The sequence below is a fragment of the Mirounga leonina genome, unplaced genomic scaffold, assembly GCF_011800145.1.
Source record: "Mirounga leonina isolate KUSES-001 unplaced genomic scaffold, KU_Mleo_1.0 Mir_109779, whole genome shotgun sequence".
Taxonomy (NCBI): domain Eukaryota; kingdom Metazoa; phylum Chordata; class Mammalia; order Carnivora; family Phocidae; genus Mirounga; species Mirounga leonina.
In genome coordinates, this window is record NW_023270251.1 from 51,259 (window position 1) to 71,199 (window position 19,941).

At 42.7% G+C, this 19,941-nt stretch overlaps 1 pseudogene; it reads right to left on the reverse strand.

Moving 5' to 3' along the window:
- Positions 1-242: 242 nt before the first annotated feature.
- On the reverse strand, positions 243-749 carry LOC118020233 (annotated as a pseudogene).
- Between the last annotated feature and the right edge of the window lie 19,192 nt (positions 750-19,941).

The following is a 19,941-nucleotide window of genomic DNA, read 5'->3' on the forward strand; positions in this document are numbered from 1 at the left end:
TCGGCATTTTCACACATCCTTGGTGAGCTAACCAAACTCAAGGCCTTTTGTTACTAAGCGAACCGGCAAGGTTATGTGTGCCAGGGGCAACATCCTTAAAAGTTAATGAACAGTAACTGCTGGTCACCAATAGATTTTTGACCTAGTTCCTTCTTCTTGAGGGCAAACGAGCTTTCACCTGGGCATTCAGTCCAACCCCTAAAGACTGATGATCCTTCAAACCCCTCCTTAGAAGTACTTCATTAAATAGCCATTTCCATTTTAATAGTAGGGTGAGAATTATACTCCTCAATCTGAAAGTCTTCAGCCTTGAGGCATCGATTGTCTCAACTTTTAGAAGCATTTTGAGGTTTTCGGCAGCTCGATGTGATTCAGGTAAATATGTGCATCTCCCAAAGTAATTATGAAGTTAGCTGGCTTCAGGCCTGTGATGTGTGAGACTGTGTAGGTGAGCAGGGCCTACACAGCTGGTGATGAAGGGCACACCCAGGCCCATGGCTTGCGACCTGTGGCAAACCTGGCAGGACAGCTCACCATTCACCGCATAGAACCGGCACAGGGCGTGGTGTGGAGGCAGGGTCAGGAGAGGAAGAGCCTTTGGATTCCAACCACACAGGATGATTCTTCTGTCACCAGGGTTGGTTTGGATTGCGTCAGTAGCCTTCTGCAGTTGGTCTACTCCTTGACCTGAAGAATCTGAATTCTTATTTTTGTATTTGGTTCCAAAACACCTCCAATGAAAGCCTGACCTGGAGTTAGTTTTCTCCTTAGCACCGGGTTTATGGACCTATGCAGTCACTGGTCTCCCAGGTGCATCCTCTAGCCTCCTTGAAAGCTGTCTTCACCTGGAGGACTTTAGAGGATGCACTGGAGGGAAGCCAGTCCAGAAATAGATGCAGAGGGCAGGGTTTCAAGACCTAGAACATCAGATGCCTGAGGTCTCCTTACCTCTAATAGTCTGTTCCTCTCTCCCAGGGAGAGCCAACAAAGACTTTAACTCTGGGCTTTCAGGAAAAAGTATACACATGGGAAAGTTCCCTCGAAGAATAATGGACAACTGAAGACCAGCATTCAAGAGGAGAGCCTCAAGAGGTTCATTCTCAATGAATGCCAAGAAAATGGAACGGGGAAGAGGTGGGCTTCCAACACTCCACCTGGGCTGCTACAGGTTCAGCGACCTTTGAGGTCAGAGGGTACAATGACAGGGAGAAAACTAGCTCAGGTGTGTCTGAACCGCCTGTAAAATGGGTAACTGTGGATTCAGGGAAAGGAGAGCAATGGAGGCAATGAGAAACAACAGAAGAATGAATAAATGAGAGAGAAGTGCTTTGGAAAACACATGCCATGTCAAATTTGGGACCAGATTGCAATTCTACTTAGTTGTACTAGTACAATGATCAGGTCACATGCTATTTTGAAGAAGTCAAGGACTGAGACCAGTCCACCAGCCAGAGTCACGGAGCCTGCCTTCCACCCACTACATATCCAGGGAGCCATAAACTATTTATTGCTTTGCGACCTGCTTTTTTAGCTCATCATAACACTTCTGAAATTCTTCCTTGTTGTTGCATGTATTAGTCATTAGTTTCTTTTTATGGTTGAGTACTATTTATTATATGAATATCCCACAATTTGCCCATACCCACGTTTGTGTCCTTCTACTTTCCATCTCCACCCCAACCATCCCCCTCCTTGTCTCCTTACTGCTCTATGCACTGTCTCATTATCATTCTTTTTTACTTTGCCTTTGTTATATCAAGTTTTCAGTATGGCAAAATGCAACTCAATGAATCTTGAAGGCATGAAAGATAGGGGAGTTAGCTATAATTTAGCTTGGATAAAGGGAGTCCATGGGCCAGTTTTATAAAAACGCACAAAGAGGGGCACCTGGGTGGCTCAGTCAGATGGGTGGCTCAGTTAAGTGTTTGCCTTTGGCTGGGGTTATGATCCCAGGGCTCCTTGCTCAGGGGGGAGTCTGCTTCTTCCTCTCCCTCTGCCTACCGCTCCCCCTGCTTGTGCTCTCTCTTCCTGTCAAATAAATAAAATCTTTTAAAAAAATGCACAGAGATGCAGGAAGGTAAAATAATAATTATTAAGACAGTCATGGTCCTAAGGGAGAGAATGATTTGTTGTCAGAAGGCAGAGCATTATCTTTGTGCTTTAGTGGGAAAGAAGGCACATCCAAGGAAAGGTGAGATTAAGGAATTTAGGTTCTCAATTTTGGCTGCACCTTACATTCACCTGAGGAGCTTTAAAAATGGTTATCAAACCTTATTAGAAATTGAGACTTATTTGATCTGGGATGGAGCTTGGCCTTGAGAGTTTTAAATTCTGGACAGATGATTCTAACAAACAGCCAGGAATAAGAATTGCCTAACATTACAGATAAACCAGCTACAAACTGTCCCAAAATGTGCATCTCCTTCACAGCAACGCTGAAAATCAGGCCATTTATGCAATTTGCATTTGCCCGTCAGGAGTGATGGTTATAGAATCTGGAACAAGGATCAGTGGAAAAGCAACAGATGAATCATGTCAGTTGTGTTTCCCACACAGATATCCTCCTTCTAGAGCCATGTTGCTTAAATTTTCCTGACCACAACCCACAATAAGAAACACATACCACACTGTGACTCTGTTCATACAACATGTAAAATAGTTAAAATTTTGCAAAATTATACTTACCCTTACTACATACAATGCACTTTCATAATTTCCATACTAAGTTGATTTCCTGATCCACCCATGAATTGAGAACATAGCTTGAAAAACATGGATTTAAAATGTTTTCTTTAGGCATATTTTAAAAGAGAAGTATTAGGTCTTACTGGCCTCTACAATTCTCTAAATAGGAATTAAAACATATAAAAACATTCTTATCAATATGCTATCCTTTATCCTGCCATAAGAAATTAAGAAACTAAGAGGAAACCATTCTCTGATGAGTAATTCCAAGGACGATAGGAGAGAGAAATGGCTTAAAGTGCAACAGCTGAAGCTTTTCATGATATTCTTAGAATGTTCCTACAGTGTAATGAAATGCAAAGTCCCTTTGGAGAATGGTGATCTCCAGGTAAAAATGTGGTAGTCATGGTTTAGCTAATTTGTTTGCCAATTCTTTTTTGCTTTCTCTGATGGTTCCTTTCTTTCCTGAATCTCTTCAGAAAAATAAGACTTCTGTGAAGCCTTATTTCTTGTCTCCACAAAGGTGGCCCATCAGCCTCTGATGACTGTTGGCTCCTTCCAGACTGGAACCTTTCATCTCTCTCCCACCAGATTCTCCTTTCTCACCAAATGGTTGTGTGTCCTTAGCTACTCCCTCAGCCTCCTCGAACCACTGTGCCCTATTCTGTGAACGATGGAACAGGACTTATTTGATTCTGAAGGTGCACTAGCTTTTACATTCTTGGGCTCTTCATTGACCCCTCTCCCTTCTCTTTAAATGGAAAGGGAAATCTAGTTAGAAGGTGTGTTCACTATAAAATTTAACAAGCTGTTCATATATGTGCATATTCAAGATTAAGCACCTCTCTTCCTCCTGAAAAAGAGAGGAGGCCATCACTTTCTTTAGGAAAGAAGGGTCTGGAGAGTAAACTGGCAGCTGAGGAGGAGGTGGGAGGGATTTGGCTCTCCAGTCGGTAGAACTGAGCAGGGATATCACCAACTCTTGGTGGTGAGCCCTGAGTCCTGCATCCCAGGAGGGAACTTAGCCTCTGCTTCACTGGTCCTGCTTTCCCATTCCAGGCTGCTCCTCACCACGTCACCTGTCTTCTATGGATTCTCACTGTGTTCTTGGTTTAGGACTGCATGGCTCTCACTCCAGTCATCCATCTGTAGGATAAAGACTAAAAGACTCCTATTTAGGTTTCTTCCATTGTCTGTCTGCAAATCAAACCTCAGCGGATGCTGCCTTACACTCTAGTCCTGTGAATTCAGATTTCTAGAAGCCAGGCAACAAACAAACACAATCTTACTCTCTAAAGCATCAAGAAGTATGAGTCTGATATTCTCTCAACTTTTAGAACTACCAATCTCATAAGCAGAATCTGGGCCTCATCTCCACAAACCTATAGGGTGGCCCAGAAGAAGTAGTCACAGCTATGTCCTTTTGGGGTCGGTGGAAAGTTAGGAAGCAATTTTCCACTTCTGGATTATCATTAGCCAATGCTAAGCAAAATGCACTTAGTCTGCAGACATAATTTGTGATCCTGCTTTTTAATGAGGCTCAGGTAAACTTGGACTGGCTATAGCAGAAGCTTTTTACATCAACTTCTGTCTTCAAATGATCAACTCAAGGTAAAGAAAACCCGCCCCCTATGAATGAATCAGGTAGCCCCCAAATGGGCCTACTGTCTTGCTACCTGGATCCCCTCAGGGATCAGTATGACAACACCACTGTGTGGTGTTGGTCTGCTGGCTACATGGTGGGAAAATTGTCACAGTGTCAGTGAACACTGCTTTCAGCCTTCACCTGACCCTGGGGCTGTTCAGTTAGATAGATCATTGTCAAGATGGGCTTTGTCTAGACTGTAGTCAAGGAAGACTTCAAAGAATGTGGGGACATATCAAAATACCACAGAAAACAGCTAGAAGGGGCTTCCAATGGAAAATCATACTATCTTCATCAGATGACATTTAGCAGAACAGTCATAGTAGCACCGTGGGTTAAGGTCAAAAATTAGAATCTGCAGAGGCACCTGGGTGGCTCAGTCAGTTAAGTGTCCGGCTCTTGATTTCGGCTCAGGTCATGATCTCAGGGTTGTGAGATCGAGCCCCATGCCAGGCTCTGTCTGCTTGAGATTCTTTCCCTCTGCACCTCCCCACACTCTCTTAATTAATTAATTAATTAATTAAAATCTTTAAAAAATTAGAATCTACATGAGAGCCCATCAATAGTACAAAGGATAAATTGTGGTATATTCCAGTAGTGGATACTACAGAGCAATGACAAATGGATGAATCATGCTTGTCATTTGGAGCAGAGCGCTGAAGGCTATGTATCTGAAGGACTACAACCAACGTTGAAGATGGAAGAGGAAAGGTCAGAGGAGGAAATGAGGAAAATCTTGGGCCACTCCATTTGAGTCCTGACTACACCGGAGCTGCTCTGGAGCATGAGGACTCTAGAAGAGGAGTGCTAGAGAGAGATCATCAACCCATTGTAGGAGTGGGTCCCAAAAGGGGACATGTTAAAGGGGACATGGCTGGTCTAATCTCAGAAAATAGTTCCTTTAGTTTGTCATTGTAAATCCCAGAGGAAGTCAGGGACACTTTAAGCACTTGGTGGTGGGAAATAAAGGAGTCATAATTGGGCCCACTTTATAGCAGAGGAAGTTGAGGTACAAAGACAATGGTGGCAGGGCTGAGAATAAATTAAGGCCTTCTGACCCCAGTTGATAGGGGTAACAGCTCACAGTTCCCAATAGTCAGCTCCATGGGTGCAGGGAGGCCAGAATCGGGCCTCAGGATAGTGAGATCGTGTCAGCAAACCAGGGAGGTTCTGTCTTCCCTATTGTCCCTGTAACCTGGGGGAGCATCCTTGGGGAAAGGAAGAAAGTAGAGCTGGACAGCAAAAGAGATGCATGTTTAGAAGCTGCCCAGAAACCATCCTGAAGGGAGTCACTGCTCCTCTGCCCTTACTTCCAAAAGCAGCTGCAGGCCAAGAAGAGGCTAGTAGAACAGAGCTGAACCATAGGATCTAGCAGGGGGATGCACACAACAGACACAGCAAGAAAGTCAGTGCCAGACCCAGATCCTGGGCTTCCAAGGTCCAGGAGGAATACTGCTCTTTGGGTTCTGGTGGTCTCCTGTGGGCCTTGACAGCAAAAATGTCATTTGGATCTGAAAAGAGATGATTTTTTTTTTAAGATTTTATTTATTTATTTGAGAGAGAGAATGAGAGAGAGAGCTTGAGAGGGGTAGGGTCAGAGGGAGAAGCAGACTCCCGCTGAGCAGCGAGCCCAATGCGGGACTTGATCCCGGGACTCCAGGATCATGACCTGAGCCGAAGGCAGTCGCTTAACCAACGGAGCCACCCAGGCGCCCCAGAGATGATATTTTATATAAAAGCTTCCCAACCCCTGCTCCAACTCCCTTCCTCTCTCTCTCTCCTTCTCTAACTCATCTTCAGCCCGCACACTCCTGTTCTTTGCTCTCTTCTGCCAACCTTTTACCTTTTTACCCTTTGTAGCTACAGTTTGAGGAGCATTTGTACATTGGACAAAAAAATGATAAGTTCTTCTCCCTGCCTCTTAAATGAAACACCAAAGGGAAGATGGAATCCTTGGAGTCCTTGATGGGTTGGCTGGGAACTGGTTGTGTCTGGGACCTAGCTGGTGAGAAGTGCTCACTAAGCAACTCCAAGAGGACCTGTGTGCCATCACAACAGGGCTATTTCTCCGTGGAAGTTCCTATGTTAAAGGTTGGGGGCTGGGGAGGAATGGGAGTCTGACCAACCACTGCCCCCAAAGTCAGGATGTGAGCCCTTTATAGACCAGCAGATGAAGCACTAAGAGCAAGGCCTTGTCGAATCTCAGAATTTGGCAGCCAGGATGGAAACAGAGCTCTCATCCATCACCAAAGAGGGGCTGCTGGCTTATCTTTCCAGCTTAGGGTCAATGCCCCAGCCCTCAGAGCTGAAGTCAAGGACAGCGATCCTAGAGTACTCACAGGAGCACCCTCACCCAGGGAGGGCATGCAGGCCTCTCCACCTGCCCAGTGCTGTAGAGCAGTCACTTCTAGACTGACCACACATGCACCACTCAGAATTGTCAAAAATAGAATGTAGATTGTTATTGTCTGTTCTCCCACAGAAATAGCTTGTTTATGTGTTTTGTTTTGTTTTTCCAATGATAGCTATCTTGGAAAATTGGGTGGATAGGGTTTCCTGGGGATGCCTCTTCTTCTGCTCCATAAGAAAGTAGGAGACAGGGCACCTGGGTGGCTCAGTCGGTTGGGCGTCTGCCTTTGGCTCAGGTCATGATCCTGGGGTTCCAGGATCAAGTCCCACATCGGACTCCCTGCTCAGTGGGGAGCCTGATTCTCCTCCTCCCTCTGTTCCTCCCCCCACTCATGCTCTCTCTCTCTCTCTCACTCGCTCTCAAATAAATAAAATCTTAAAAAAAAAGAAAGAAAGTAGGAGACAGCTAAACAATCCAGTGGGAAGAGCTCAAGTGATCAGTCCTCGAGTTGCACAGCTTTGGCCCAGGCAGTGACTACTGAGATGAGTAGTCTGGAAAACAGAAACCACACCAGATAATTTGGCATGTGAGATGGATTCAACATTTAGTGAAAGCTCAACATTCAAAAAGCAAACACCACGTTAACACAGATAAAAAGAGCAGGAAATAGTTACCATACCTAGGGCTGGAAAACCAGAAGAATATACTGGGTCTGTGAAGTCTGGACACTTGGAAGAGAGGCCCCAGCTGGAACCTAGAGCTCTGAAGTAAAGACACTATCTAGCTATTGCCATTACCAGAGGTAATCAGAGGAGCTGAGGCCCCCGGGATTAGGGCAATGACAAACTAAAGGAACTATTTTCTGAGATTAGACCAGCCATGTCCCCTTTAACATGTCCCCTTTTGGGACCCACTCCTTCAGATCCAAATGCCTTCTTTGGGCGGAAGGTAAGTAGCTGGCTAACTCTTCAAGAGTTAGAGGGAGGGACCCTGCAAAGCTTGCACCTGAGGAGGAGGGGACGTCCACCTTTTGTAGTGCCTCCAGAGCCTGAGCAAGTCCCCTCACAGAGCTGAGATCCAGCCCTCTAAGGAGGGGACACTGCCAAACTGGTGCTGGTGCCAGTGCCTCGGGAGCTCTCAAGAGGGGTCCTGCCACTGCGACTCCAAGCAGGAGGTGCGGGGCTGCTGATGCTAGTATCTCTGAAGGGGCACACCAAACATCGTTTTGGGAACTGGGGGGAAAACTAGAATCTGGGACCAACTGTAACTCCCAGAAACAACTGACAAGCTGAAGAACCGTTGCTGAAGTAATGTAGAAAATGAACGGTGAGAAGACGGAAGTAGCAAATCCCTCTCATTTTCCTGCCTTCCAGTGCCCCCATCAGCACACTCTGACAGGAACAGCTGGTTTGCAGGTCCTCCAAAACCAGTGTTTGAGGCTGACAGATGGTAGCTTCCAAACCAACACATCTCACCTCCTCCACACAGGCTCTCTCCTCCTTTCTTCCCAGACATCTTTTCTCCTGTGAAGAGTCCGAGCTAGTACCTGGTCCTTCCTTAAATTTCTGCATGAACATCACTTCTCATGCTTGAAAAGCTTTTTTTTAAGTCCTCCTAACTGAAGTTTGTTGCCTTAAATAGGTCTACTTCTGCCTCTTGAACAGGTCTCTCTGTTCCTTTTCCTCTTATTTCCTTGACAGTCTTGAGTGAGAGAGGGACCCGAAGGATGAACAGATGCCCATTCTAAGACAGAGCCATTTGGGATGTGGCCTGGTGACTAATGGCCGTAGCTGCTATAGGACAGGAGTAACTCCAGCATAAGTGAACAAGAGACAAAGCATCGGGGAGCCAGGCTCTGAGGATCTCAGTCTAAATACCTTGGTAATGCAACCCTCAGTTTGTTTCCTATAGTTAAGAGTCTTATGGTTTGTCTCCCTCTCAAACAAACTGGGGGTTGCTGGAGGGGAGGTGGGTGGAGGGATGGGGAAACTGGGTGATGGGCATTAAGGAGGGCATGTGATGTAATGAGTACTGGGTGTTATATGCAATTGATGAATCACCAAACTCTACCTCTGAAACTAAAAACAATAATACATACATACATACATACATACATACATACATACGTACATACATACCTTGATAATGCCAACACCACTCACTGGCTGTCAGCTTTAAGCAAACAGCTTCATAAAATCACTTCATCATGAGGGGGATCAACTGAATTAACAGTTGGCAATACTATTTGTAATCAAACATAAAATACAAATGTTAAACTACTGTATTTGATTGCTGATCATCTACTGTTATTTTTATACTCAAGAGAAGCATTTCTAATATATTATCAAAAACAGCATTATATGCCACTTTAAAAAAAAATAGACCTACATTCTCTCATCTTAAAATGGGAGAGCTTGAGAAGATGGATTTGGTATACTTCCAGTATTAATATTCTAATAGATTAAATATAAAGAATATTTTAAAAATCTGGATCTACTTTCAGTTGATCGAAGTCAAAGGCATGTATACAAAGAGTACTTTAAAAGTGGCAGTCATCATTAAAGTTAGACATTATATTCTGGGCAGGGAGATGCTCCTTAGTATTTAGAGATAGATAGTCTGGGTGCAATTCCCTGTTGCACCCTCAAAACCTGAGCACCTGAGCAAAAAGATTATTTGGTCTCCCTAATCTTCAGCTTCTTTTCTGGTATACTATGCATAATAATAACACTTCCTCAAAAGTTAATAGGAGATTTCAGGGTACCTGGGTGGCCTAGTCGCTTGAGCATCCAACTCTTGGTTTCAGCTCAGGTCATGATCTCAGGGTCATGAGATCAAGCCCTACATCAGGCTCCTTGATGAGTGGGGAGTCTGCCTGAGGATTCTCTCTCTCCTTCTCCCTCTGCCCCTCCCCCTGCTCACACTCTCTCTCTCTCAAATAAATAAATAAATCTTTTTTTAAAAAAACGTTAATGGGAGATTTAAATGAGTTAATGTTTGTACTGGGCTTAGCATAGTACCTGGTACACAATTGCTCAATAAATCTATTATTGTGATTATTCTTATTGTCATTGTCAATAACTCATCACTGAGGGGCATCATGTAGGCACAGGGTTTTAACTAGGACTTGATAGTTTTTAAAACAAAAGACTCGATTAGAATGTCTTTTTCCAACACAATGGCAGGTCCCATAGTTACTGGAGAAGAGAGTTCAGAAATGTGTTTGAGACATTTCACAGTGCGATAGCACTGTGTAGCTAGATGTAGAGCAGAGTAGAGTAAGTAAGACAACAACTTTCAAAAGTGATTTTCCCTGGTCTTTCTTCCTTCACTTTTTCATAAACATTTTGCTGCACATGTGGAGGTACCTGGGATCAAACATGTGGTACCAGCAGCCTAGCAGCAGAACCATAGAGATAGATGCTCCAAGGCATCCTCCTCAGTCTCATGCTTCAACCTCAGTTAGAATGGAGACACAAGGTGGGTCAGATAGGTCCCTCCTGTGCCACACTTGAGCATTCCTTGACGATCTCAGCCGCAACACCACTTAACACCACTGCATGTGCAGGTCATGGATTACCCACCAAATACCTAAGGGCCAGTTTTTACCATGCTCTATAGAAAGGTCACATTCATGGGCCATATACAGCCCATGAATGGCAACCTCCAGCCAGTCAGTCAAGATTCTTCCTGAGCCCTCTCATGTTCAGTGTACTGGTAACTTGAATAAAAGAATAAAAGAAAATCATCAGATGTGCAAATCATCATCAAAATGGGTGTCCACTTCTATATTCAAGGAAACTTATTGTAAACTGACCTTATGCAGCCAGAATGAAATGTAAAACCAACAAGTATAAAAATAATATTCGTACCAAAAAAAAAAAAAAAGGCAAAAACAAAAGCATCCCACAGGCAGAGGTGGTAGTGAGAGATGAGACATTAGGAGGTCAAAACTGACCTCAATTTAAATGAAACATCAATATATTCCACTGTGAGGAAAAGGAAAATGGTATTGGAGTATATTAAGAAGAATATCAAAAGTCAGGGGGAGAAACCCTTCTACCAAATTAATTAGTTATACCTCAGTAGAATACTACATTTGTTTTAGTTACTATTTTTTTTTGAAGAATGTGACCATTTGAAAACTGGAGAGGACTCAAAGAAGAAAAAGAAATATCCAGAACTCTTTGATTTTTTATTTGAGAAAGAGCCATAAAATCTATTTTAATTAGAAAGGAATGAGGAGGGGTGTCTGGGTGGCCCAGTCGGTTAAGCATCTGCCTTCGGCTCAGGTCATGATCCCAGGGTCCTGGGATTGAGCCCTGCATCGCATCAGGCTCCCTGCTCAGCAGGGGAGTCTGCTTCTCCCTCTCCCTCTGCTCATGCTCTCTCTCTCTCTCTCACTCTCTCTCAAATAAATAAATAAAATCTTTAAACGGGGAGGATAAGAAACGACTTTACGACAGTCCTCAATAAAGGTAGGGGGATGGGAATATGTATGCCTTGATATTGTACTTATATAAGGAGGATTGAACAAGCAGCAGTATTTTAGGTTTTTAAAGGTGGTTGGTTGGCAGTTTTGGCAGAAAGGTATAAAAAGACTGCAAATGGCTGCTAAAATAGGCAATGCCCAGAGTGTAGACTTTTAGAGCAGGCTGCATTGGGTGTTGGTTTGGCTAGACAACCAAAGGGCAGAGCCTCTCTGGGTAGGAAGCTCTCCTTATATTCTATTTCTATGCTTGTAACTCCAGACAGTTAACTGGGAATTTTGTTGGAGCTTGGCCTACAAGCAATGCCTCAGGCATTAAGCTCTGGCACACTGAGCCTCCCTCTCTGTGATCAAGCACTCTCAATTCTCCTGGTTGCTAATGAAGCTTCTGATTACGCATAGGATTCTCCTGAGACTATCTCAACAGTAAATATCCTCCTCCCCACCCAATTAAAACACCATTTGTTTCCATCTTCATTTAATCCACTTTTTTCTTTCTTCTCACACTCCTCTGGATGGTCCTCACCCTCCTCTCTTTCTCCATGGCAGCGTCCTCTCCATAATTAGTTGGTACGTTTCCCCCATGTTAAAAGATCTGACATTGATCATGCCTTTGTTCTATCTCCCATAAGGGGCTGCCCTTATGATCTCATCGTCCTCTGAGATCCTCTTTTTTGACTTTTTATCAGTCATGATTTCTTTCAGGTCACTGAGGTGGCTTAGCAGAAAGCCTAGAACTGGGGAGCCTGGGTGGCTCAGTTGGTTGAGCGACTGCCTTCGGCTCGGGTCATGATCCTGGAGTCCCGGGATCGAGTCCCGCATCGGGCTCCCTGCTCAGCGGGGAGTCTGTTTCTCCCTCTGACCCTCCCCCATCTCATGCTCGCTCTCTCATTCTCTCTCTCAAATAAATAAATAAAATCTTTAAAAAAAAAGAAAGAAATACTGTATCCATTTTGAGTATTTTTGTGTAGGGTATAAGAAAGCAGTCCAGTTTCATTCTTTTGCATGTAGCTGTCCAATTTTCCCAACACCATATATTGAAGAGTTTGGTTTTTTTTCTCCCTGTATATTCTTGCCTCCTTTGTTATAGATTACTTGACCATAAAAGCATGAGTTTAGGGGTGCCTGTGTGGCTCAGTTAGTTAAGCATCTGACTCTTGATCTCAGCTTAGGTCTTGATCTCTGGGTCATGAGTTCAAGCCCTGCACTGGGCTCCACACTGGGCATGGAGCCTACTTTAAAAAAAAAAAGCATGAGCCTATTTCTGGATTCTCTATTCTGTTCTATTGATCTATGTATCTATTTTTGTTCCAGTACCACATTGTTTTGGTTACTACAGCTTTGTAGTATATCTTGAAATCTGGGATTGCAATACCTCCAGTTTTGTTCTTTTTCAAGATCGCTTTGGCTATTCAGGGTGTTTTATGTTTCCATACAAATTTTAGAATTATTTATTTTAGTTCTGTGAAAAATGTTGTTGATATTTTGATAGGGATTGCATTAAATCTGTATATTGATTTGGGTAGTACGGACATTTTAACAATAGTTATTCTCCTAATCCATGAGCATGGAATATTTTTCCATTTGTTTGTGTCATCCTCAATTTCTTTCATCAACATTTTATAGTTTTTGGAGCATAGGTATTTCGCCTCCTTGGTTAAGTTTAACCCTCGGTATTTTTTTTTTTTTTAGTGCAATTGTAAATGGAATTGTTTTCTTAATTTTTCTTTCTGCTACTTCATTATTAGTATATAGAAATGCAACAGATTTCTGTATATTAATTTTGTATCCTCCAACTTTACTGAGTTCCAGTAGTTTTTTCTTTTTCTTTTTAAGATTTTATTTATTTATTTGACAGAGAGAGACACAGCGAGAGAGGGAACACAAGCAGAGGGAGTGGCAGAGGGAGAAGCAGGCTTCCTGCCGAGCAGGGAGCCCGATGCAGGGAGCCCGATGCAGGGAGCCCGATGCAGGGCTCGATCCCAGGACCCTGGGATCATGACCTGAGCCGAAGGCAGATGCTTAACGACTGAGCCACCCAGGCACCCCAACTGAGTTCCAGTAGTTTTTTGATGGAGTCTTTAGGGTTTTCTATATACAGTATCATGTCATCTGCAAACAGTGAAAATTTTAATTCTTCCTGACCAATTTGGATGCCTTTTATGTCTTTTTCTTGTCTGATTGCTGTGGCTAGGACTTCCAGTACTATGTTAAATAAAAGTGGTAAGAGTGGACACCCTTGTCTTATTCCTCATCTTAGAGGAAAAGTTCTGTTTTTCACCATTGAGTATGATGTTAACTGTGGATTTTTCATATATTCCCCAGATACTTTTTTTTTTTTTTTTTTTTAAAGATTTTATTTATTTATTTGAGACAGAGAGAATGAGAGACAGAGAGCATGAGAGGGAGGAGGGTCAGAGGGAGAAGCAGACTCCCCGCCGAGCAGGGAGCCCGATGCGGGACTCGATCCTGGGACTCCAGGATCATGACCTGAGCCGAAGGCAGTCGCTTAACCAACTGAGCCACCCAGGCGCCCCTCCCCAGATACTTTTAACAAGTGCACCAATGACTATGATGCTGGGATTGGGAGCTTTCTCTGCTGATGTTAATTTGAACATCCAGAAACTCTCTTGGTTAATGCTTCCTTCTCTATTTTAAATGTGAGCAGAACAGGCTGAAAGAAGAGAGTGAAATCACCCATTAAAGCATATGTGATATGTGATGAAGCTGGTATTGAAATTTTGGACTGCTTTATGGGGTGCCTGTTTGGCTAGCGAAGTCAGTAGAGCACGTGACTCTTGATCTCAGGGTTGTGAGTTCAAGCCCCATGTTGGGTGTAGAGCTTACTTTAAAAATAATAATAAATAAATGAAAATATCAAATCTTGGACTGCTTTTCCTAAGGCCATGCTTTTATTTCTTCAGCATAGACCCAGGACAGCATTTGTTTGGAAATATGATTAGGACTGGACAACATCAGTAAAAGTTAGTTATTCCTTATAACTGTTATTTATCCATTCCACAAATATTTACTGAATGTTTTATGTGACAGTTTCTTGTGGAGGCACTGGGGAGATGGGGTGAACAAGGCAGACAGAGGGTCTGCTCTCAGGAAGAGGATCTTCTGGCACAGGAGCCCGACGTCTTATAGACAAGTGCATCACTACATTTTAATTATGGCTGTGATGAATTTTACTTGATACTTGTGTTCCTTGATCCCATTGTATCAGCCACAATTAAAAACTGGCTGAGTATAAATAATAGGACTATAGAATTGTGATGAAAGAATTGTCCAAGGAAAGACTCTTTGTTTTCACAGCAGAAATACCTATGTTTGACCAAGGTCCCCTGAAATTTAGATGTGGGTTCCTTGGGGGTGTGTTATGTGCTTCCTCATCAGTAAAATAAGGTTATTGTTTTTGCTCTTCGAGGTCTTTTCCCACTCTGTTTTCTTTGAGGACATGGGGCACCGAAATGTTTATTAAACATGCCCTCGGAACTGCAGCTGGGACCTGACTGTGGCTTCTACTGTGTGTGTTTCCTCTAAGAACCTGAGCTGAGCCAATACCCTGAGAGTCCAGAACTAAGAGAACAAGTGGAAGAAAGTCAGCAAGTTTGGAGGGTGAAAATTATCCGAAGAAAGTCAAGATAATGGCAGAGCATGTGGTAGCCAATGGTAGAGAGACTAAAGATGTTCTTTGGGCTGGGTTCAAAAAATCAGGGGACACTGAAGAATGCCTATATCATCATCAGACTCCTCAAAGAGCATCCTGAGTGAAGCAGTGAAAACTAGGAGAGTAACTTACCCCCAGTGAACTTGTTGTAAAAGAAAAACATCCCTGGTTTCTCTCCTCTAGCCTTAGTATTACAACATTACTTCACTTCTGACACCAGCTATATGAATTTTCCATACATCAAGTAACTCTGCAACACCACTTAGGTGTCCTACAATGTAACTCAATTCTGACACTGTCTACCTGGAGATAGTGTTAGATCCCACAGGTTAAGAGTTCAGTCCCACCAGATTGCCTCCCTCCCATTTCAGATGCCAATCACCAGTCCAGGTTATTACCCGTGCTTCCCACCAGCTATAAACCAGAGGTTCCCAGAACCCCTTCCTTGGGTTCAATTAGCTTGCTAGAGTGTCTCACAGAAAACAGTTTACTTACTAGGTTACTGGTTTGTTATAAAAATATATATATATAACTCAGAAACAACCAGATGGAAGGGACGCATAGGGCAAGGTATGTGGAAAGGGGTGCAGAGCTTCCATGCCCTCTCTGGGCTTGCCACTCTCCCAGCACCTCCATGTGTTCACCACCTTGGAAGCTCGCTGAACCCTGTAGGTCAGGGATTTTTGATGGAAGCTTCATTACATAGGCAAGATTGAGTAAATCATTGGTTGTGGGTGATTGATTCAACCTCCAGTCCCTCTCCCCTCCCCAGGGGTAGGAGGGTAGGACTGAAAGTTCCAACCTTCTAATCACAATTAGTTCCCCTGGCAACCAGCCCTGAGGCTTGTTATGAATAACAAAAAACACCTTCAAAAATTTAGAAGCATTGGGCTAATTTCTCAATAACTAGCAAAACTCAACCAAGATAAAATAGACAATCTGAAAATCCTGTAAAGATTGAAGAATTTATTTTGTAGTTGAATAACTCCCAATAAAGAAATCTCCAGGCCCAGATGGTTTCACTGGAAAAGTCTATGAAACATTTAAAGAAGTACATTAATTTTCCACAATCTAATCTGGAGTATACAAGAGAAAGGAGCACCTTCCAACTCATTTTATGAGGCTAATATTACCCTGATACCTAAACCAGGCAAAGATAGTACAAAAGAAAACTATAAACCAATAGCCCTCATGAATTTAAATGCAAAAATATTAGCAGATTGAATCAGCAGCAAAATATGAGCAGATTGAATCCTGCAATGTATAAAAAGAATTATACATCACGACAAAGTGGGATTTATTCCAAGTGTGCAAGGTTGGTTCAATACTAAAAAATTAATTGATATAATTTGTGGTGTCTCTCTTTTGATCAGATGGGAGCCCCCAGATGTGGGGCGATGATCAGGTGGAAGCCGGTGGATTCACCCAAGGCAGAACAAAGGAGATAGAAATTTATTGAATATACCACCAGGGAGCCGTGGGCAAGACAGCAAAGGAGAGGCCATCTGCCACAAGGCCACTGTTTTTAAAGAGGGAAGATGAGGAGGTATGGTGACGAATGGAATTTTCCCCTTTATGGTTACTGTGCCTAGTTGTAAGTAGGCCATTGGTTAGTTAGTACCTGTCTGTTAGTTAGATGGGTCTGTCTGTATTCAGCCAGGTGGTTGCTGCGGGCCCTTTTGCCGTAATCAAGTTTCCATTGCTCAAGTCTGTTGTCTAAAGCGGCCTCTACATAATTCACTGTATCAACATGATGAGGGAGCAGAAGGCAAGCTGAGGACAAAGCAGAAGCTGGCACCCTACAAACCACCACCCCCCCTTTGGGATATATGTAACATTCCTCAGGCACTCTGGGCTGCCCTAAAGGAAAAACAAATGGTTAACTGATAGAGATCACAGTCTTTTGCAGGACAGGAGTCTCCCTCAGTTTACTTACAAAAACCTTAGCAATAGCTTCCAGAAGGAAATGTAAATAAAATTGAATTTCTTCTAAACCTAAAGCCCATTGACAAGGACATGTGATAGGAAGAATGTAGCATCCCTGCAGGAAGGTCCCAACTGTCTTCCTGTTAGTGCCTCATTAGAGGGGAGAATAGCCTTGGCTTGACAATAACCAGGCCTCCAGTATCCAGAGAGTCCTTAGCATATGACAGTCCTTCAGGACACCCCCTTTGTCCTCACCTCCCCAACTCCTGAGTATATAATCAGCCACTCCTCAAGACCACAGGGCAGCAGCTCTTTCTGCCCACGGGTCCTGTCCCCGTGCTTTAATAAAACCACCTTTTTGCACAAGAGACGTCTTAAGAATTCTTTCTTGGTCGTCGGCTCCGGACCTCACTTACATTCTAAAACTTCATCAAACAGGCTAAAGAAGACACAACATACTATTACACCAACTGACGCAGAACAAGTATTCAATAAAATCCAATACCATTCATGAATAAAACTCTCGGATAAATAGGACTAAAGAGGCACTTCCTCAATTTAATAAAGAGCATTTCCAAAAAACCTACAGCTAACATACTTAGTGGTGAAATACTGAATGCTTTCTGATATAATTTGGTGTTTGGGTCCGAGAGTGAAATGTCAAGTAAGAATTCTTGAGATGTTTTCAATGCAAAAAGGTGGTTTTGTTAATGCACGGGGATAAGACCCATTGGGCAGAGAAAGATGCATTTTAAGTGTGAGAAGTAACTGATTATATAGGGTTTTTTATCCTATGGAGGGGGAAGGTGACATTAGGGCTCCAGGAAATTGAGTCTATAGGTTCCTGGAGGTCTGACTGTTCTCAAGATTGTGCTTTTCTTGTAAATCATTAAGACAGTTACAAACTGATGGAGTTTTAGGTCCTGTATGACTGTGATCTTTATCAGTTGACCATTTGCTTTTTCCTTCCTTTGTTCTTGGGCAGTTGTGAGTGGCTGAAAAATGTCACATCTATCCCACTCCCACCTTGAGAGGGGGAGGTGGTATGTGGAGTGTCAGTTTGCCCTTTACCCTCAGCTTGCCTTTTGTTATCTCATCACTTTCCCCCAAAGATTAGGAACAAGAAAATGATGTCTGCTCTCAGGACTTTTATTCAATATCATATTGCAAGTTCTGGCCACTGCACTAAGGCAAGAATAAAGAAATAAAAGGCATATAGATTAATAAGAAAGAAAGAAAACTGTCCCTATTTGCAGACGACATAACTGTCTATACAGAAAATTCCTAGGAAAAAACAAACCTAGAACTAATAAATGAGTTCAACAAGATTGTGGGATATGAGATCAACACACAAAAATCAACTGCATTTCAGATGCCTGGGTGACTCAGTTGGTTAAACGTCTGACTTCGGCTCGGGTCATGATCCCAGGGTCCTGGGATAGAGTCCCATATTGGGCTCCCTGCTCAGTGGGGAGCCTGCTTCTCCCTCTGCCCCTCCACCCCTCCTCCCCTCTGCCCCCCCTTGTGCTTGCTCGTGCTCTCTCTCTCACAAAAAAAATAAATAAAAATCAACTGCATTTCTATACACTAACAAAGAATACATGGAAATTATTTAATTGAATTTAATTGAAATTTAAAAACAATACAATTTAAAATTGCTCCAAAGAAAATTAAATACTTAGATATAAATCTAAGAAAGCAAATAAAGGATTTGTATGCTGAAAATTATAAGATACTGATTAAAGAAATTTTAAAAACCTAAATAAATGGAGAGATATACTGTATTCATGACTGGACATCTCAAGATAGTAACGATGTCAACTCTCCCCAAACTGATCTATAGGTTTAGTGTAATTCCTATCAAAATCCCAGCAAAATATTTTATAGATATAGATAGGCATATTATAAAACTTATATGGAAATAACAGACTCCTAAATAGCTAAAATTGTCTTGAAAAAGAAGAAAAAACTGGGAGGAATCATTTTAGCTGATTAGGTAGGTTATTATATAGGGTTATAAAGTTATAGTAAGCAATACAGTGTGGTATTGGTGAAGGGATAGAAAGATAGATCAATGGAACAGAATAGAGAACTCACAAATAGACCCACACAATTATGTCCAACTGATTTTTTATAAAGGTGCAAGAGCAATTCAATGGAGGAAGGATAGCCTTTTTCAACAAATGATGCTGGAGCAATTGGACATCTATTGGCAAAAAATGCACCTCGCCTTAAACCTCACACCTTAAACAAAAGTAATTCAAGATAGAGCACATGCTTAAAAGCAAAATGTAAAATTATAAAACTTTTATAGAAAAGTAGGAGAAAATGTTCAAGGTTTAGGACTAGGCAAAGAATTATTAATCTTGGCACCAAAAGCATGATCCATAAAAGGAAAGATTGATAGATTGGACCATATAAAAACTAAAAACCGATGCTCTACAATAGACTTTGGGGGTTTTTTGTTGTTGTTGTTGTTTTTCCTAAGATTTTATTTATTTATTTATTTATTTGACAGAGAGAGACAGCGAGAGAGGGAAAACAAGCAGGGGGAGTGGGAGAGGGAGAAGCAGGCTTCCCACTGAGCAGGGAGCCCGACACGGAGCTTGATTCCAGGACCCTGACACCATCCCAGGACCCTGAGACCATGACCTGAGCCGAAGGCAGACGCTAATGACTGAGCCACCCAGGCGCCCCTACAATAGACTTTGTTAAGAGAATGAAAAGACAAGGAGAAAATATTTGCAAATCATATATCCACAAAGGACTAGTGTCTAGAATATAAAAAGAATTTCAAAACTCAGTAGTAAAATAACAAACAACCCAATTAGAAAATGGAAAAAGATAAGAACAGATATTTCACCTGAAAGGATATAAAGACTTCAAATAAGCACATGTAAAAGCCATTCAACATCACTAGCCATTAGGTAAAGGCAAATTAAAACCACAATGAGATATCACTCCACACCTATCTGGAATGACTAAAATTAAAAATACCAAATGTTGGGGTGCCTGGGTGGCTCAGCCCTTAAGCATCTGTCTTGGGCTCAGGTCATGATCCCAGGGTTCTGGGATCAAGCCCCACATTGGGCTCCCTGTTCAGCAGAGAGCCTGCTTCTCCCTCTCCCACTCCCCCTGCTTGTGTTGCCTCTCTCGTTGTGTCTCTCTCTGTC